We start from the raw sequence: 18,126 nt of genomic DNA, 5'->3' as shown, positions 1-18,126 counted from the left end.
TACATTTAAAATTTCACGTGCCTGAAGACCGAAATGAGGCGAGGCACCACCATCTTGTTGAAATTAAATGTTTTGAACTCGGGGCCAACAACGTTTTGAATGTTTGGAACGTTACGGTCGAGAACCAGAATCTCATATTTCACTACGTTTAAATTTCCATCGATAAATTTAGGCCCTATCGATCGTCCACCGATTATTCCTATCCATATATTTACTTAAATATCTAAGTATATCTCTATTTTTACTTAAATTAGTCTTATTTTACAGAAACAATACTATTCGTCTATGAAATTTAAAACAATACTAATTAAAAAAAAAAAATTAAATCCTGACGTTTGTGCATCGCATTCAACGTGTACGTAAATCATTTTTATTAATGCCTTCTGAATTGTGAATTATCTTTACTTAATATCTTTATTTTTACCTTAACCTTACTTCACGTGTTTATATTTTAAATAATTAATACAACATTTTATTTTCGTATATTTTTCACTTTATAATCGATCGTATATTTTGTGATTCTGCTCTGATCAAGATTTTTTATCGGGGTTCTTTTGATTTATCCAGGAAAAAATTGCAGAGGCAATTCCTTTTTTTCATCTGTGCCGTAGTGTGTAAGTTATCCATTCCTGTCACGATCTTTATTATGTATTATTTTGTATCGATCAGGATAAAATTTATTTATTTAACGTTACACACGTATCTATACGATATAGCTCTGCTGTAGAATTGCAGATGCAATTCTTATGGTTTCCTTCTTCATAATATGTTTATTATATGTATTTTCTATAGAAACTTATCACAAAGTTATCATTAATATTATGATATTTAATTGGCTATGAACTAAATTTGTAACCGAGTTTGGTAAATCTCCGGTTAAATATTTTGATATATGTTTAACGTCCTTTCCCGTTTACTGTAAAGGAAATGCTCTTATAATCTGTTCAAAACACAACCGGTTTTCATAAGGTGGTACGCGGTATCCATCCAATTTTGTTGTTTTGTTTCATTATCAGACAATTAAAATAAAACCGGCTAAGATATATCAAAACTGGTTTTTTTGTCGTTCAGTTAAAATTTAGATATTAAATTGTAAAATAAAATGAACGTGTTAATTATAATTAACACATTGATGAGTAAAAATTTCTCTTTGCGAAAATTTGAGTGGAAATTTATTAAAAAAAAGTTTTTTTTTTCGGATATAAAGTCGTTCTTTGTCATTAGACTGCTCGTGAAAAACACTTTCCCTCTTTTTAGAACGGAAACAATATTTTTTTTTTTACAAAAAAATTTTTTTAATAAAAAGTAAAAAGTCTGTTACTTAAATAAAAATCTGATGTGGACAACACATCATTTCCTTGTACATCTATTAAAGTACATATACACGTTCTTTTAAAATGAAAAGTACATAACATTTTATTTCATTAATAACTTCTGATATTTTTTCATATATATATATATATTTTTTTTTTTTTTATTTATTTATTTATTTTATTGAATAAGAATTTATCGTAAAACTTTTTTTACAAACAGAGATTACTAATTATTAATAAATCAATATAATTAAATGAAAAAACAATTTAAAAAAATAGGAGATGAAGTCTGATTCGAATCCATGTGCCTTTCCGTAAGATCCAAATATTTCTAATAAGTTTTATTGGCTACAACTCTGGAACCAATAAAAATAAGTACTAATGATACATCGTTGAAAAGCTCGCAATGAGGGCTTATTATTGCAGTTAATGAAAAGTTCAAATTCCGAATTGTTTCGGATTTTGGGCACTTTTAGTTCAGTCGATTGCAATAAAAAGGGGAGGTGTACAACTAGATGTTACAACAGTCCTAAATCCAAAATTTCAATATTCTACGATTAATTGGTTTTTAATTATGCGAGATACATACGCACATATATGTACGTGCGTATATTATTAATACGCACATATGTACGTACGTACAGACGTCACGTCGAAACTAGTCAAAATGGATTCAGGGATAGTGAAAATGGATATTTCCTTTGAAATCTGAAAACCGAAATTTTTCGCGATTACAGTACTTCATTTTATTCGTATAAGAAAGTTAAAAGCAATCGATTTTTTTATTTTGTTTAACGTGAATTTGAATTAGAACCATCATTACGGTTCTAACTCACATTCACCCTAAAAAATCAATTTACGCTTAAATCATTATTTCACTTGAAAACAATACGTCGTTATTGCAAATATTACGAAAAATGCACATTACAATTTTATGATACCATTATTGTTAATAAATATAATAATATTGTATCGATCTAAGTTGTTGGTTTTGTAGCTACATCGTAGATCAAGACTATCGAATATTTCAAGAATATGTTACGGAATTCTATAATGTCAGTTTATTTACCATTGTTTCCGTTTGATGTAAATTTAAAAGCATTTACTTTATTTTTGAGCATATTTTTATGTACAAATTGAACGGGATTCAAAAAATCCAGGGATTTTTTTTATAACGAGTTATTCAGAATTGCTTCGGCAGAGTAATATTAGGTTAATATCCTATGAACACACATTTTTGTAAATTAAATCGTATAATTTCATTTAAAAATTTTAATGTAAAAGGTTAATAACATATTTTGAAATCGGTGTACTTAAATTAAATATAAATAAAACCATCATTAGGTGATTAACACAATTTTCAGTATTTAGATTTTATTGTATTATTTACTTTTATTGTTAGTCTTATTATAGGCTATCATGAATGAGTAACAGAACAAGCTGAATAGTATTAATTGATAGTTTTTTAATTTCCCAGATAGACCGATTTGCTATGTTACGAGTACGCTGTTGCAATTACATAAATTTTTTAACGTTCTCACAAGACAGTTCACATACTCGGTTTAGGTTAATCTAACTTAATGATTGTAAAATTTTGTTAATTAATTTACTTTGATCATTATTTATAATATTGCAATTTATTTAATTATTAGTTTTTTCAAATGTAAGCATAGTTGTGAACTATTACTGATTTTTTCCCGAAGTCAATGTAGGTTAATTAAAGTTAATGGGTTAATTATTTGCATGCTATAAACACACAACAGAAGTTTATAAAAGTTTTGTTAATATATGACGTTTGCATGTTTTTTATTTATATATTTATGTTTTTTTTATTATATTTATATTTCAGTAAGTTGCCGGTAACTTACTGAAATATAACTTGGTATTTTAACCAGTGTTATAGTTGGTTTGTAAAAACATAGGAAAGTTGTAATGAATTCTAACTGTTGTAATTGAAAATAGTTTTTACCTATGAGTAATATCACTCTTTCCAATAAAAGCTAACACAGATTTAATCTTTTTATAAACTTTTTAAATACAAAATACTAACAAAATGTTCATCTTTGATTGGTACGGATTTTAAATCTACTACTTAATTTTTTATAATTATTACACTGGATAGAGCAGTTAGAGTAGCAGTTACAGTCTTCAAAGAAGCAATAATAGTTATTAATTTGGTTTTATGCTTATCATGTAATTATTGAAAAAAAGTATACTTACTCTTTTAAATAAAATATAATCAAGTTTTCTTAGATATTAAACATATCTTTATATTAGAGGGTTCATATTTACATTTTTACGTCGAAACACAATTTCATTTTATTTCCAACTTGAAAAAATGTAAGAAAAAATCGGCTAGTGTTGTTGCATAACTTTTCCGGTTTCACCGGAAAAAGTTATGCAATCCGGCTAAGTGGTAGTGTGTCAAGTAAGTCAGTAAGTATGCAAGTAAAAAAATACGTGAAAAAAAAAACTGATTTGCACACCTGATGACTTCCTTGTACGCCTATTAAATTATTGTTTACTTTCTTGTACGAAGTGAAGGAAGTATTGTGACCGCGAAAAATTTCGGTTTTCAGATTTCAATAGAAATATCCATTTTTACCATCCCTGAATCCGTTTTGATTAGTTTCGGCGAGACGTATGTACGTATGTATCTCGCATAGCTCAAAAACGATTAGCGGTAGGTTGTTGAAATTTTGGATTTAGAACTGTTGTAACATCTAGTTCTGCACCTTCCTTTTGATTGTAATCGACTGGACCAAAAGTGTCCAAAAAGGCCCAAAATAAAAAAAAAAATGGATTTTGAATTAAGCCCTCATTGAGAGCTTTTCAACGATGTATCATAAGTGGTACTTATTTTCATTGGTTCCAGCGTTATAGCCAAATGAAATCTCATTTAATAAAATATTTGGATCTTACAAGGGGAAAGTACATCGGTTCGAATCTGACTTCATATCCTTTTTTTAACTTCTTTTTTTTAATGTAATTGTATAGATTTATTAATAATTATTAACCTCTGATTGTAAAAATATTTTTACCATAAATAATAATTCAGTAACAGCAATAAATAAAAAAATATGAAAAAATATCAGAAGTTATTAATGAAATAAAATTTTATGTACTTTTCATTTTAAGTAAATGTGTATATGTAATTTAATAAACATAAAAGGAAGTCACGTGGTGTCCACATCAGATTTTTTTTTATTGTTATAATTGAATTATTATGTATTGTAACATCTTTTTTAGAGAGGTTAGTAATTATTATTAGTAAATCAATATATTTAAATTTAAAAAAAAAGTTAAAAGGAAATGAAGTCGGATTCGAACCGATGTGTGTTCCCCTTGTAAGATACAAATATTTCTTTAACTAAAATTTCATTTGGCTATAACTATGGCACCAATGAAAATAAGTGCCACTTATGACATTGAAAACCTCTCAGTGAGGGCTTATTACTGCAGTTAAGAAAACGTCTAAAATCCATTTTTTTGGATTTTGGGCTTTTTTGGACACTTTTGGCCCAGTCGATTGCAATCAATAGGGGAGGTGCACAACTAGATGTTACAACAGTCCTAAATTGAAAATTTCAATATCCTACGGATGATTGTTTTTGAGTTATGCGAGATACATACGTATGTTACGTACAGACGTCACGCCGAAACTAGTGAAAATGGATTCAGGGATGGTCTAAATGGATGTTTCCGTTGAAATCTGAAAACCGAAATATTTCGCGATGACAATACTTGTTTGGAAGTAATTACAAATACGAATTAATATTTAAACCGTAATTCATAATTCAGTTTGTTTTTGTTTTTAACCATATTTTTCTTTTTATCCATTTTACCATTCATTGTTATTTTTTTGTTTCATATCTTAAAATATCGATGTCACACAAATATACCTTGTGTGACACGGTATACGAATATTCGTAAGGTAATAAAAACTCAATACGTATCAAAAAGTGGTCCAGTTAAGACAACTCTTTTTTTGCAAAATCGGTCACGAAGGTTTTCAAGGTTTTCAGAATTCATTTTCTGCTTTCAAAATAAATATGAGGATTTAAAACGTCCATAATTTATTATTTTTGCTGTTAATATAGCCAGAAAAATTAAACCGTACTTCATCTGAATAAAAAAATAGTAATAACATTGTCTAATCACTGCGAATCAAGTTTTTGAATCGTTTACCGTGCTGAGGTTGTCTGTTAAAGTCGGGTTCTCCGAATTCTTACATTACTTGACTTCAAAATGGGCATAACATGAGGTTTTTGTATCCTGTGAGTAGTTCTTACCGTAAGTCCATTGTTGTTGAAGCAAATCTTTTGGATTTTGGGCTTTTTTGGTCGAGTCGATTGCAATCAAAAGGGGAGGTGCACAACTAGGTGTTACAATAGTCCTAAATCTAAAATCTCAATATCTTACGGCTAATCGTTTTTGAGTTATGCGAGATACATAAGAACACGCCGAAACTAGTCAATATTGATTCAGGGATGGTCAAAATGGATATTTCCGTTGAAATATGAAAACCGAAATTTTTCGCGAATACGATACTTCCTTTACTTCGTACAAGGAAGAAATAGTATTATAGTCTTTGAGTATAATTTTGAGATGCATAAACATAACCCCAATTTATATTAAGCTCACAGTACACGCGTTCATGCTTATATTACCATTGAAAAAAAAAATTGCTTCCAAATTCTACCCGTTCCCCAAAAATCGAAAAAAGTTATTTGTATTTATTGTGTATTATTCAACCGTTTTTTTTTTTTTTTGTCGCCTAAGCATAGCAGTAGTGCAACTGATCCTATTTAGGGTCAATATTTCAATATTGGGGGTGCGGGAACCGACAAAATTGAAAAAAACGTTTTGAATTTTTTTTAAAGTTCATTTGTTTATTGTCATGTATAATTTTCCCATTATATAAGAATAAATATTCAATGCTATATTCAATGTATTACAACTTTGTTGTCGGCTTTCTTAATTTAAATTTAAATATTTGAAATTGTGTTTTTTTAATGAACAAAACAAAAAATGCTTTGAAAAGGTTTTGTAAACAGCGTTTATTTTTCTGCGAGTAAAACATAATTCGACCATCTAAGTTTAGTTTTTGCCAATGTTTTGAAGTTTGTACTTGTCGTATTTTTATTTTTTTTTTAGTTTTTACTTGTTGATTTTATCGAGTTCGTTATCTCAACTTAATACTTGAAATATAAAAAAGTAGAATTATAAGGAATATTTATAATTTTTTTATTAAACGGTATTACGTTTGAATATTAAAAAAAAATCGTATGAAATTATTATAATAGAATTGCTACAAGAAATAGTCGAATAAAAAAAGATTGTAACTTATAATAGAAAACAAATTGTTTAGGTTATATGATAAAAATAATCCGGAGAAAGTAATTTGCCCATTATTTTTATGTTAGACCATTTTATCATTAAGTATTCTTATTTTCTTAACACATTTGCAACTTTTAAGAATACACAGTATTTCACTTCAGGCTAAGTTCATGGTTTTATTATAGTTGAGGAAGTCCATTCTCAACTGAAGCATGAATCCACATATATTTTATTAGGTGTGTGGGTGCGCATGTCTAGTGTGTGTGTGTGTGTGTTTCTGTTCCGTTTTTATAAGTACTGTTATTGTGGTCTCTGGTAAATCTTACTTTTTATATTGTTTAATATTTATATATCAGTAGTTTAAACCTCTCATTCCTTATTAGCTAACGTAGGCTCTTTAAAATACAATCGGGTGGGTCATTGAAATATAAAAGTAGCTTCAATTTCGAAAGTTAAATTTAAAAAAGAATGATTAAATAAATGAAGAAAAAAACAATCACTTGTTATTTATTACCTTTTTTGTCTTCATTTACGTTACACTTAATGTAACAGCAGTATATACTGCTAAACTAAATATGAAAGAAAGTACTTGAAAACATTATTTAATGATACCTGTTTCATCGTTATCAATACTAAAAAGTATTGCTTGAATTTAGGTTTTTTTTTTGAGGATTTTGAGGTCACAGTGGACTACTTTAATCAACTCTGGTTTATCTTTTCTTTTTCTTTTTTTCTTGATTGCTTCCCAATACTTCATTCTGTCAGATCTTGCTTTTCTGAGTTCTTCTGAACAAACCCTTGTTGTTGTTTTTCTTTAATTTTAAATCTGGAGTTTGCTTCTTTTAATATTTTTATATTGTCAGTCTTTATATTGTGATTTCTAGTTCTTGCATATCTTGTTTAATTTCGGTTATCCAGGTCGGTGTTTTAGACATTTTCCAGTATTTCTCGACGAGCCTGTTCGGTTCTGTTCTTATTATGTGTTCAAAGAAGGAGATTCGTTTTTTTCTAAAGTAGTCTAGATCTGGTTCCACGTCTTTATGTATCTCTTGGTTTGATATGAGTCTCCACTCTCCCCCATCAGTAAATCGTCTTTTATTTAGGCATATTATTAGAATTCTTCTTTCTATTCTTTGCATCTCTGCTGAGTAGGAAATGTAGGATTTTAGTTTGAAGAGTATTTCGCTTCCGTATGATATCATAGGTCTGATTACAGGTTTGTAATGTTTGAGTTTGGTATTTATTGAGATGCATCTTGTATTATGTGTTGTTTTGGTGGTATTTTGTGCGTAATTGAGGTTTTTGTGGTCTTTCTTTCCAATTTATTTTTTTTTTGAGGTCGTATGTGATATTTTCTCCTAAATATTTAGTTCTAGTTTAAATATTCAAGTTGTAGTTTAGTTCTTTATAGTAAGTAAACATATATAACAATGAAAAAAACGAGATTTTTCGTCCTGAAAATTTATAAAACTGTTTTTCTTTATATTTGAAAATTAAAAAAAAATTACTTTTCCCTCAAAGTCAACATAATTTTAAATAAAAATGGGTAATTACTATTCGTGAAATTTCATATATTGTTATTTCTACGTTACGGTTATTCATTTACTGTGAACTAACAATTGTTCTAGTGGTTCCGCTACGAAATAATTCTACGACCGCTACTGTGTAATGTTTACGGATGTCTGTTAGTTTATATCAGATTTTTCTCTTGAAAACGTTTTTTTTCTTGGTTAAAAGGAAATTCGACTGGATATATTAACATAGTTTTTCAAAATGGTGGAGCAATTGAATAAAAAAGTATGAAATTTGATTTTTAAAATTGATTTGCTTAAAAAATGTATTTTGCGTGATCATACATGATTTGTCTTAATGCGGTTAACAAAATTTTCATGTTGAATTGCATGCTATTTTTAAAAGTTTTGGACGAATCTTATAAAAGATTTTATCACACGATTGAATAGTACTGCTGCAAAAATGCAAAATTGAATGTAAAGGATGGCTTAAAAAGAAACTGGAAACATTTCAGGATATGTGCGTTTACGAGTGAAAGTAAAGTATAAAGTTCATATAAATAAAGATCTTTTTCAAGTTGTAGCTTGTAAAACATTTCGTCCTGATTTTTGCTCCAAGGATAAAATGAAGCCGTACTGAAATTCTTGAAACTTTAATTAAGGGGTAAATTTGATGATTTCACATGGTTTATTGACCTGAAAAACTGAATACAAGATTTTATTACTCTATTTCCTTTTTTTCTTATTTAATAAAATTATTGTAAAATAGAAAAAAATATTTACTTACAAGAAAATCGTTACATTGTTCATAAACATATAAAAGATTGTTACAAAATTTTTAGAGAATTTAATTCTAAAAAAAAATCTGTGTTAGTAATGTCAACTGAACATGAAAAAAATGTTTTTAAAAAAAGAAAAGTTTATGTTTAAAAACTTTTTCTGTAAAAAAAAAAAAAAAAAAAAAACATAGAAACGTGGTAGAAAATGACTACTGTATTATAGTTTTAAACCAAAGTATGAATCATTTCAAAATTAGAAAATATCTAGAATCAAAATCAATGACTTATTAAAAAAGCTGAAAACACAGTTGCAGGACTTTCCCGTTCCGTGGCTTTTTTCCTGATGCACGGCTTACATATACAACTTAATTTAAAATATTTATCATTTTATTTAATTGTAATTTTTTTTTTTAATTTAATTCAATAATTCTAACTAAAGGCGCGCGCATATCGTATTTCATTCGCGCGGGTTTGGAAGTACTAGCGGCCACTTTAAATATTATTTATTTATTCAATTTTACCGCTCACCTGTGTCGTTGCAACATAGCACTTCATTTACATTCATACATATTGTCCTCTGAAGTAATATCTTACGGTTTTTTTCGGAGGCTAAACAGAAAAAGAAAGAGAGACGACTAGAGCAACTGTACGTCGGTGCTACACTAGCGCTCCTTTTGATGAGAGGGGGTACTAATGACACAGTATACTCACTTAGCCGCTAGTTTATTCAGAACATTTTTCGGGGTGCGGATACGATTTCGCAAAACTTTTTTTTTTTTAATATTTTTTTAAATTGTTAACATATATGCCTAGGAAAAATAAGACCTAAATTAGGTGAAATCTCGAGATACTGAGGGTGACCTTGCTCTACAGCCTCACCTCCTTGACCTTTTAAGTTTAAAATTTAATGGCATCAATGCTCCATATATAGAAATAATCTGACCAAGTTTTGTCAAAATAGGTCGTTCTGGAGATATAAGGTGATTTAGAGTGCGACACCGAACACACACGCGTGCATGCGAACATCCGGAAAATTTCCATCCGGTTTTTTTGGGTTCCTTAGGTGTCAAAACGTCGAGATCTGCTGAAAACTGCATGTTTTCAAATTGGACCGATTACAATACTTTCCCTTCTAAAGCTATAGTACTAGACGGGAAAGTAAAACGTAATACAAACGTACTATTATAATAATCGTTTAAAACGTCCTTCACTGTTTACATAATATTACGCTCGGTTTTAAAAATTCTTACTCCTTTATATACGTACATATATATAAAATAATAACTAATTATAGTTAGCAATAAATAGTTATAGACAAGAAATGTAGTCATTTATGTACCGGTTAAACTTAGTATCTGAAGTGTACAGTTTAATTTATTAGTAATTTAAAAATAATATGCGGACATATTTTTCTTTAAAAAAATCTTCATTATCAGAAGGCCGATAAAATTCTAGTACTGTATTTTATTATACCGAATTAGAAAAGATAATAATATTATAGAAAAAAAGAAATTATAAATAAAAAAACTTAAAAAATATTTATGTTTGACAAATGTAGGTTTATTTGTCGACAGAGGCTTCATATTGTTGACCTGCTGTTCTAAATAATTTTTAACTGTTGCCAAAGTAATTAGAGTAAAAAAAAGTTAATGTACTGCACAAACAAGTAGCAGTTACTTTAAATTATTTTATCGTTTAGAATTATTAAAGTTAAACTAGCATGTAATTGTGCATAAATCAAGAATGTGTGAGAAAATGTAATGTTAATTATCGATCATAATTTATCTTCGCCTCGTTGCTTTTTCAACACTAGGAAAAGGTATTTATGATAATTTTATACTTTTTCTTTGAGGTGTTTTCTATTGCAGTGACGAATTAATTTTTTTAATTTATTTTTAACTCATTAAAAGTGGGAAATTAAATTAAATCTTTTATAAACAATTTTTAAACTTAAACATTTTGTTTAATGAATCATCAAATTTTAATTAATACCCTTTTTTTTATTTACAGGATTTTTTTTATTTATTAAAAAAAAAAAAAAAAACATTTATCATCATTATCTTGTCAGAAAAATTTTTCTTTGAATTACTTTTTATTATGAGTTCACTTTAATAATAATTTTTTATTAAGTGCATGCATGTGGATTCTGGTGGAAAATTGAGGAACGTCTTGAGAGATAGAAAACAGTGAGCGACCTTGAGTTCGAAGGGAAAAAATCAATAACCTATTACACGGTTGCCTATTCTGCTAGATTTTCTTCTTTTTTAATCTCAAATCTTTTTATTCTATCAGAGGATAAAGACGTATATTATTTTCTTTTGATAAAAGTGTCAATTCTAAGATGATAGCACTTTTTATTGGTGTTATTCAAAGTTTTTTCTAATACGTGTGTTCAGAAAAATCTGTAAAAATATTTCATTGTACTTCTGTTTACTTTTATATTTGTATTAGTGTTTTCTTCTTGTTTTGTTTTTTTCTATAGATTATGTTTATGCTGTTGAATAATAATGTGCTTAAAAGTTCTTAATTATATGTACGATTTTTAAATATTATTTATTAGTACAGTAAAAATAAGTTTTTAACAAAAATCTAATTAGGGGAACGAGGAAACAAGGGGGTAAATGATTCTTAACGGTAGAAGAGTCAAAAAATTAGTTTTTCGTGAATAACTCAAAAACGATAGATCCTAGAAAACACGTATAATTATTTTTTGAAACATTTTTACTTCCTTGTACGAAGTAAAGGAAGCATTGTGATACCGAAAAATTTCGGTTTTCAGATTCCAACGGAAATATCCATTTTGACCATTCCTGGATCCATTTTGACTAGTTTCGGCGTGACTTTTGTACGTACGTATGTATTCCACACACTCAAAAACGATCGGCCGTAGGATGATGAAATTTTGGATTTAGAACTGTTATAACAGTCCTAAAGAGAGGATGCTAGTTCTGCACCTCCCCTTTTGATTGCAATCGTCAGGACTACAAGTGTCCAAAAAAGCCTAAAATCCAAACATAAATTGTATTTTAGTATTTTTCTGAACTGCAGTAATAAGCCCTCACTGAGAGATTTTCAACGATATATCATATGTGGTACTTATTTTCATTGGTTCCAGATTTATAGCCAAATCAAATGTTAATTATGAAATATTTGGCTCTTACAAGAGGAAGGCAAATCGGTTCGAATCAGGCTTCATCTCTTTTTATTTAACTTTTTTTTTTAAATTTAAATATATGGATTTATTAATAATTATTAACCTCTGATTGTAAAAAACAGTGTGATAAATAATAATTCAATAATAATTTTAAAAAATGAAAAAATAGAAGTAATTAATGAAATAAAATTTTATGTACTTTTCATTTTTTTTAAATGTGTATTTGTAATTTAATAGGCGTACAAGGAAGTCATGTGGTGTCCACATCAGATTTTTTGATCCGAGGCTTTGTTAAATCGTTATTTGTGAAATATATAACTTTTTCAAAAGGTTAAAAAGAAGGTAATTTTTCAGAGGGTTACAACTTAGTCAATTTTGATCGTAGAAAGTCGCTTCAGGAATAATTTTGTCGGAAGTTTTTAGTTTTTTTAGAAAGAAAATACACGGATTACCTAGGATTTATAATTTATCAGTAATTTACGAAAAACCTACTTGTTATCTCCTCAACTCTTAATGGAAAGAAACCCTATTTGGGGTTCAAGACTCTTCAGTTTTTTAAATTATACACCAAAACACACATTTTCTCAAAGGTTTGTTGTAATAAGGAACTAACTAGCGAGTTAGTTCTTTATTACAATAATATTTTACACTAATTTTACTCTACGTTATGATAGCAAGTTTAAAGGTCTTTCTATGTAAAATGTTGCTCATGCAAAAAATATTTTTTTAATAATAATAATAATTTTTGCAGACGATATTGCAATTTTCGTTAGAGATATAAACAAGGCTAACGTCAAAATTGAAAACTAAGCGAATGTGCAAACAAAATTGGTTTTCGAATTTCTTTTGAAAAAACTAACTGTAAAATAAAACAAATAAAATTTCAAATCTTATTGGGGCACTTTACCAAAAAATTTTTCTTACAAAAATTGAAATTTTTTTATCAAGATCACCAATTACAAAAAAAAAATTGTTTAATATTCACCCTCTCCCCAAAATAAGACTATATATTTTTATTTTATTTTGTCTATCTTGCTTAATAAAAGGAGTTAATGGGAGTTTTTTGCATTTATATTTTCTTATATCAATAGGTCTTCAAGGAGCTATAATTTTTTTGCCCATACCACTCCAATGGACTGTGGTAATAAAAAATATTTTTTTAATTAAAAAATAAATTTTAAGTTTGTTTATTTAGAAAATTATACTTGAATCTTTTTAACTTTTTTCTATTTTTTAAACAATTTTAAAAAGTCTGTTTTTAAATAATTTATTATCACCACTTAAGGATTGTTTTGTCAAAGATTAATTTTATCCAAATGCTTTCTCTTGAGTATGGGTACCACCAAAATGAAACTAAGTTTTTCGAAGTTTCAAATTTTTAATGTTCAAAACGTGTTAAACAATAAATTCATCAAAATAACTTAATATCACTCCCCTGATAATGAGCTCCCAAATTTAAAAAGAAAGAGAAAAATCGAATTTTTTTTTTTTTAATTTCGATTTTCCTTTATTTAAAATAAATTTTAGTGGATATTTATCACTGATGCATGAACCTCCAAATTTTCAAAAAGTGGAAACATACCCGTATTTTTCGAAATTGTGAAGCTAATTTACCAATATTAAAAATTTTGGTTATTGATTTTATTTTGTTGAGCATCTAAAAATTAGAAGATTTAAAGGTAATCAAACAAGGAAAGTTTTTCAAATATGAATCGCCTAACTTTCCGGGCGACGCCGGTCAAAAATTATGTAATTCACTGTCGGTTTTTAAAAATCAAATTCAGATAAAGCTAGAATAAATTTATTTATTTAATTTTATGCTTACTTTAAGTTTAAAATTTTGAAAAGAAATCCTCTCTCTACGAGATCCGTACATTTAACGAAAATCGGGTGGGGCTGTGTCTCTGCGCACGGCCGTTGGCTTAACGCGAAACGTTACAGACCTTGGATGAAGCTCCTCCGAGATACAGACCGACCAATTTACCTGTAGAGTTAAATGGGAGAGCCACCATCGTATTTTTTTTAACAAAACAGAAAGTTTCCAATGGAAAACTTTAGTTCCTTCATTTGGCCAACTCTACAGATAAATTGGTCGGTCTGTATGTCAGCGAGTCGCTTTTAGTGTATCGGATTGAAATAAAAACGAGACATTGATTGCGTAATAAATTTAATTTTAACATAAAACACACTAAATGGTACGTGTGCCATAATGGTGTGTATTTCGACTAATTTTATTCAATATTGGTTTGTGATGTCAGACGTAAGAGACATATGGTGTAATAAACAGCGGTAGAGGTGTCGCGCCGTCGGCGTCGTTCACTGAGCGCGCCGTGCCAGCCTTGCGACGCTCCCGAAACAGTCTCGCTCGCTCGATACCGTACATCGGGGTACCTATGCGTGGCCCATAACCTCCCCTTTCCAACGATATGCGTAATTTATATTTCCGGCTTTCTCAACATATTTAATTTTTATACTTTTTTACACGTAAATATTGTGCAAATTACACTAACATCGATCTAACTCGACAAACTGTAAACACAAAGGTACGAATCACCGCGCTATCACGTCTAAGTCGTGAGGTACACTGAATGGAAATGAGCGAGAGCACCAGTTTTGGCCGATATCCGCTGTGGCACCATCCTCACCAATCCGTTCGCCAGTAACACAAACTCAAAGTTGTATCGGTGAGCTGAGTATGTAAGTTATAAAATAACACCGCATTTCCGTCTCCGAGATTAATAATTAGGGAGTTATTAAGGTAGGACGATACAGACGTTTTCGTTATGCTACAAATTTCTATCCTGGTATCCGTATGTTTCAGTGTGATTTTAAAGACGTTTCACGTCAAAACAATAAAAACATAACTTCCCTTTGATGAATTATATTACAATGAAAAGGAATACAAACGTGTTACATTGGTTTTATTAGTTCATGTAAGTGAAACACATCAGTGTAATAACTTTTGAGTAAAAAAGAAAAAAAAATTGGATACCTTTTTTCTGTTGTATTATATTATATTTTTCTGTTATATTATCTTTAAAAGATTTAGAAAACCTGATCCTTTCCTTGTCACAAGGTTAAATTAATTTCATGACTTCGATCGTGCCTTTTCTTTTGTGATGTTGACATATATAAACGTTATATTTTCTGCATCCATTTCTTTTCCCACGTATTCTGGAATGTTTAGGCTTTTATCCTTGGAGTTACGTGTAACATAATCGATTAGCAGTGTAATTTCTTGCAATGCGGAATTTTTAACAGTTATCAATAGTTTTTTTTTTTCATGATGCTAATTACTTTTAAATGTATTTTTCTTTATTTATTCTTTAATGCTTCAAGTCGTATTAATGACAGGGTTATTCCCAATAATTTTTTTTTTCTTTTAATGATTTCGAACGAAGTAGATTTAAAATTTTTCAGTTAGAACGTGCTTAAAGTGTATTAATATTTAGGGTGTACGGGATTTATTTCTTCGGGGACCGGGGAGCAGTTATTAGGTCGAATCGATTTAAAATTTTTCAGAACTAATCGTAAATATTAATTTTTATATAAAAAATATATATATATATTGATTTTTGAAATCTATAAACCTATTTATTAATAAACTTTTTATTACTTTTCTTTTCATTCTAACTCCTGTTATTTTCTTTGTATAGAGGTTTTTGTTAAATTTCTGTAAACTTTATATCGTTTTGATATTTCTTTTAATAATTATTACTGAATTAGAAACAATTACAGTCTATCAGAACGCGTATATCGCATCGTGTGCGATTACCAATATTTTTATTTTGTGCCCTTTAATTAAATTGTAATGTCTGTATTTGTTTGAAGGAGTAAATATTTAATTTTTGATTTAAATTAAGTGTGTACACTATATATATGTATTGTTTTTATTACTTTTTTTATATTTCGATTATTTGGTCATAAATTATTTTATTTTTTTATTTTTAATTAAATTTTCTTTATTTGGTTTTAATTTATGTTTACTAAAAACTCATGTTGAAGCTTCAGCTTCTGAATCAATAATCGTAGCAGTATTAAAATGGTATAACCTTGAAAATCGTATTAGTTACAACGCCTGAAAATTACATAGTCATCCTTAAGAATAACAAGTATCACATGCTAGGTGTCAGTATCACATGCAAGTATCAGTAGAGAGAGAATGTGAGGAATGATTTCGATTTTATTTTTCTTACTGATCAAATATAATGTTGCACATCAGCTTTGCCAAGCCCGTCGAAATGCAAGGTGATAATAGCTTTATAAATCGCAAATTTATTTTGTTCACTACCCAGATCGGCTGTATAATTATCATCATTAATATCAGAGAAAGAAACTTGGACTGGCACCTCTTATATTTTAGGTTCTTTACATGTAATATTGTTATAATAATAATAATAATAAAACATAAAAAAATTGGGACTGATAATGTAAAGTGCTAATTAATGTTCCTTTCTATCGAGAAACACTCTACTATGTTGAACATGAAAGGAAGTATTAAAGAAAAATTGATAAATAATCAGCTTCCTTATGTAAATTCTATGAATTCTTATTGTTCTTCTGCGGTACTAGTAGATGTATATAAATAAATACTACAATGTTAAACGTGAATTTAAGAATCGGTTTATAAATAAAATACATGCCTTGAGCAAATACCTATTAATGAACACGATCGATCACTTAGGTGGTGTTACCTTTTTCAGAATATTGAGCTATAATTGGGTCACCGATCGTTTAATATCGAGTCGACTGGATGTCCATCGGTGTTGTCTGTGAACATGATATTTTAACGTATTTGTATTTTTTTGTGTTTATTGAATATATGCTATAATATTGTCGGATCGTTTTAAATATGGTGAAATGCGGTACAAAATACTGAACAGGTTTAGTCTCTTTTTATTACCGGTGTACTTTGTTGATAGAAGTAAATTGTAGACGACAAAGGTGGTCGACCTCATTTTGCCTCTATTCATTTAATTATTTTATCTTAAAGTTTTCGAATTCTATTTCATCGTTTGCAGAAGATGTTGTAAATAAGTAAATCGTAATAATTGTTTAATAATTCCGTTTTCTTCGTGTCGGTTAAAATTGAAGCCATAAAAATGGTAATTAAAAATTATATCCGTAAAGATTTCATCGGGTTATTAGGAAAATATCAAGGGACTGATCAGTATTCAAATTATAACTGTATTAAGCAATATCACCCGTAATACGTTGTGATATTTTAGTAAAGGTTTTTAATTTGAGATGAAATTTGATTTCATCATCATTTCTTAATAACACACCGTGTTAAATTAGTTTTGCGTAATGAAATCTTTTAATCGATGTAATTTTAAAACCATTTAAAGAAAATATAATTAATATTCTATTATACATGTATGTATAATTATTTAAATTTCATAGCGACTAAAAAATAACTTGTTAACCGGTTATTCTAGCGCGGAGGATCACTAACTAAATAACAGAGCTCACACGCGCGCATATGTAATCTTATTCATCATTCCACTTTATTGGGACTTGATTAATAAATGGTGTCAAACTTTTTCACAATCGGATGACATACTTATTTTTGATAAGTAAAAGTTGTGAATAATTTTTAGAAACAGCATTTTTACTTTTCTGGCTATAATTTTACTATAGCGCAGCATAGCTATAAAAGGAAAGTATATATATATCGGTCCACAATTTCGATGACGGAGTTTTTTGCGAATTTCGACTTTCACGACCCCTTTTGTCTAAAATCATTAAAAAAATCATAGAATTCTTCAGGAGGATATATGTAGGTTAATAGGTACATACGTGTGTTGGCTTGTATTTTCGTTAATATATCCGGACTGGTTCGACTTAAGTTCAAAAATGATTAAAAAAATGTATATATATGTGGCGTTACATTTTGGAAACAATTAAAAAAAATTTCTTTCGGTACTCTGGAAGGCAGAGGTAGATTTCACCGATGCTAAATAGGGGATAAAAAAGATTTCCATTTTAAAGTTAAGAAATACTTCAAATTTACTCAATACGAAAACGGT

At 28.7% G+C, this 18,126-nt stretch overlaps 1 protein-coding gene across 4 annotated transcripts in view; it reads left to right on the top strand.

Moving 5' to 3' along the window:
• LOC142318776 (coiled-coil domain-containing protein AGAP005037) overlaps positions 1-18,126 on the top strand; it is a 1,329,051-nt gene that overhangs the window by 1,155,259 nt on the left and 155,666 nt on the right. The window lies entirely within an intron of this gene.

Source organism: Lycorma delicatula, chromosome 2 (genome assembly GCF_047948215.1).
Source record: "Lycorma delicatula isolate Av1 chromosome 2, ASM4794821v1, whole genome shotgun sequence".
Lineage (NCBI taxonomy): Eukaryota > Metazoa > Arthropoda > Insecta > Hemiptera > Fulgoridae > Lycorma > Lycorma delicatula.
The sequence above is the reverse complement of the archived record's forward strand: the minus strand, read 5'-3'. Positions and strand labels throughout refer to the sequence as shown.